The sequence below is a fragment of the Chlorocebus sabaeus genome, chromosome 16, assembly GCF_047675955.1.
Source record: "Chlorocebus sabaeus isolate Y175 chromosome 16, mChlSab1.0.hap1, whole genome shotgun sequence".
NCBI lineage: Eukaryota > Metazoa > Chordata > Mammalia > Primates > Cercopithecidae > Chlorocebus > Chlorocebus sabaeus.
Window position 1 is genome coordinate 49,979,497 of NC_132919.1, and position 4,187 is coordinate 49,983,683.

The window sequence follows — 4,187 nt, forward strand, 5'->3', positions numbered from 1 at the left end:
TCCTATTCCAGGACACTGTCAGAATGTGAAGAGATGAAAAGCCAGAAGCCCCTTCCTCACTTGGCCTGTCTGAGCTCTGGGTTCAAATCCTGCTCTAGAATATAAAACGGCACAGACAATACGACTCAGGTTATGGAAATTAAATATGAAGACAAAGCAAATATTCTAAAAGATTAAATGGCAGGCTTATATGGGTAGATTGATTTTTTCATTTTCCATTTTTTTGTATGGTATGTATTAGCTGTTGTTTTTAATAAAGAAATGTTTTTATTTTTTTATTTTATTTTATTATTATTTTTAAGAAATGTTTTTAAAAATCCCAATTCAGCTGCTTAATGTAAAACCATGGACAAATTACTTTTTTTTTTCTTTTTTTGGAGACAGATTCTCACTCTGTCCCCCAGGCTGGAGTGCAGTGGCACAATCTCAGCTCCCTGCAACCTCCACCTCCAGGGCTCAAGTGATTCTCCTGCTTCAGCCACCTAAGTAGCTGGGATTACAGGCATGCACCCACCATACCTAGCTAATTTTTGTATTTTTAGTAGAGACGGGGGTTTCACCATGTTGGCTAGGCTGGTCTCAAACTCCTGACCTCAGGTGATCCACCTGCCTCAGCCTCCCAGAGTGCTAAGATTACAGTATGTGCCACCACGCCCAGCTAATTTTTGTATTTTTAGTAGAGACGGGGGTTTCACCATGTTGGCCAGGCTGGTCCGGCCTCAAGTGATCCACCCACCTCAGCCTCCCAAAGTGCTGGGATTACAGGCGTGAACCACTGCACCTGGCCAAGACATGCTTTTTAAATTCCAACTCAGTTGCTTAATGTAAAATCAAGGACAAATTCCTTCTGAAAGGCTTCCCTTCTCCATCTGTGAAATCGGGTTTATGCTGCCTCCCATAAAGGGAATCGAAGGATTAAATGATATAACTTATATCAGTGATTTTCTAACTTACTGGCCATAGAATCCCTTTACTCTCCTAAAAATTATTGAAGCCTCAAAGTGCTTTTGTTTCTATGCATGTTACTCACCAATATTTATTATATTCGAAATTAAAACAGAAATTTAAAATTTTATTTAACTCCCTTACAATAACAACAATAAACCACTAATGCTAACATAAGTCACATCTTTCTATGAAAAAAAAACTATGTCTTTTAAAACAACACAATGTTAGTCAGAAGGTGCTGTTTTAAAGTAGTGCAAGTCTGGGCACAGTGGCTCACGCCTGTAATCCCAACACTTTGGGAGGCAGAGGTGGGCAGATCACTTGAGGTCAGGAGTTCAAGACCAGCCTGGCCAACATGGCGAAACCCCGTCTCTACTAAAAATACAAAAATTAGCCGGGCGCCGTGGAGCGCACCTGTAATCCCAGCTACTCAGGAGGCTGAAGCAGGAGAATCGCTCGAATCCAGGAAGAGGAGGTTGCAGTGAGCTGAGATCACACTACTGCACTCCAGCCTGGACAGGAGAGTGAGATTCCGTCTCAGTAAGTAAATAAATAAATAAATAAAGTAGTGCAGATCTCTTTAATGTCTGGCTTAATGGAAAGAAGCAAGTGGACTCTTCTGTCTGCTTCTACATTCTGGCCATTGTGATATGTTGTTTTGATTGAGAAGAACGAAAGCTTCCTTGCGACTGGGCATGGTGGCTCGTGCCTAGAATCCCAGCACTTTGGGAGCCCGAGGCGGGTGGATCACCTGAGGTCAGGAGTTCAAGAACAGCCTGACCAACATGGCAAAACGCCGTCTCTACTAAAAATACAAAAAATTAGCTGGGCGTATTGGCAGACGCCTATAATCCCAGCTACTTGGAAGGCTGAGGCAAGAGAATCGCTTGAACCTGGGAGGCAGAGGTTGCAGTGAGCTGAGATCGTGCCATTGCACTCCAGCCTGGAGGACAGAATGAGACTCTGTCTCAAAAAATAAACAAAATAAAATAAAAACGCCTTGGGTCTCAGAGGGTCCCACTTTGAGAACTGCTGACTTACACAAAGCCCCTGGCATAGGGCTGGGTGAGGTGCCCCCAGCCTGGGTCCTACAGGGACAGTCAGGACTGTTCTGGTCCCGATTCCAATTCAGCAGCACAGGATTGGCCTCCCAGGGACAATGGCAAGTGACAAGAGCCGCGAAGGCAGCTTGGGAGGTGGTGATGACAGAGGATAGAATCGACCCAGAAAAGCAAACTTTGATTTGCTAAAAATATCCCTGAGTTAGGAAAGTCTCCCCCTAACGGCCCCTCCCCATTCAAATCTATGAAAAGGCAGATGCAAGGCACCAAGCCAGGATTGAGATCAGGCAATTAGACCATTTCAGACAAGCTTACAAAGCTCTCAGACGCACAGACATTTCAACCGCACAAAGAAAATGTGCACTTTGTGGATACAATGACAGCAAATCATTTTCTCTTTTTGTCCCTCTTCTTCGTCCCCGTTCATAGACAAATGATGGAGAGAAATAAGCATGATTCTGTGCAGACGAGACGAAAATAAGTTTAACAACAAAAGGAACATCTTTTAGGGAAGCTTTAGGGCTGATGCAGCCCCGTCGGGGTGGGGAGCAACTTCCCACCCCCCTCCCCCGCACAGCCTGCTGGGGTCTGCCTGGCCCCTGAGTCCACGAAGTCCCTGGATGACAGAGGCTTGGGTGGGGGAGCATCTGCCCTGATGTGGGGTGCACAAGGGGACCGAAGGCACCAGCTGGAATCAGAGAGACCACTCTGTGGACGTCCTTGCCAAAGCTGCAGGTGTCAGGCTGGAGAGGACCCCAAAGAGCCTCTCACAGACTCTGTAGTAATGGAATTTGCAGCCGGCCACTGGACGAACATAATCTAATCACTGCTCTGAGATACCTACTGAGCTCGGCCCCAGCTGACTACCCATATGCCTTTCTCTCAACTATGAGAGGCCACTCAGTATCAGGGGTTCCCAGCCACGCCTTACTGTCCCCCTGGCCATTCCTTCCTCTGCTGAACAATAAGCAACCTTTTCCCAAGAAGAGTGCCTCCACTCCCCTCCTCTGCTCCTGGGTCCCAGCCTCCAGCAGGAAGAGACATCCCATAGCCACACCGTGTGGGAACTGCCAGCCGCAAGGCTCAGCAGGGGCTGCTGGGAAGCCTCTCTCTCCTAGTCGGCTCCAGCTACCGTTGCAAACTACAGATTGGGAGGCCTCTTGACAGGCATGTGTGTCTCATGGAGCTGGAGGCTGGGAAGTCCAGGATCAAGGTGTTGGCAGATTGTGTTCTCAGGGAAGACTCTTTTTCTGGCTCGCGGCTGGCCACCTCCTTGCTGTGTCCTCACATGGCAGAGAGAATTCAAACACAACCTCTCTGGATCTCTTCTTATAAAAGCACTAATCTCATGGATAGGGACCCACCCTCATGCCTTATCTAACCTAATCACTTCCTAAGGCCCGTCTCCTAATACCATCATACTGACAGCTATGGTTTCAACATAGGGATTGTCAGGGGCACACAATATTCAATCTAGAGCATTCTGTATGGCTCCTCCACCATCCCCCACCGCAGCTCTTCACAAGGGACTCTCCACCATCCCCCCAACCCCTCACAAAGGACTCAGCCATAGAACTCACTGCAGAGGAATTGACTGGGCTGTCCTGGGGAAGGGCTGGATCAGTGCCACCATCTGTCCTGCAACAGGAGGCCCCGCCCTGGACAGCATGGTCATTTGCAGGGAGACACGATGCTCTGTGCTCCCTGTCTCCATTGAGCCGCCCTCCCAGCCCCTGCAAATGCATACGCTCTTTCCACCTTCCTCACTTCCCACACAGAAAAGAACGTCCTTCTGCAACAAGCTCCACGTGAAAAGTCAGCATTCAATATTAGGAGAAAGGCTTTGTTTTGGGGAGGAAGGAGGAGAGAGGAGAGAATTGAAGAGTCATGTGACCCTAATATGTCTAGAGCTCTGGTGGGGGCTTTGTATCTATGCATTATCTCATTCTCACACATCTCATGAAGTAGGTGGCATTATCCCCATTTTACACAGGGGAAATCTAAGTTCTCACAGCTGGGGAGTCAGGAGGCCAGGATCCTCAAGGGTCTGTCCAGTCCCAAAGTTATTCACTTTCTTTCTTTCTTTCTTTTTGAGACGGAGTCTTGCTCTGTCTCCCAGGCTGTAGTGCAATGGTGGGATCTCGGCTCGCTGCAAACTCTGCCTCTCCTGCCTCAGCC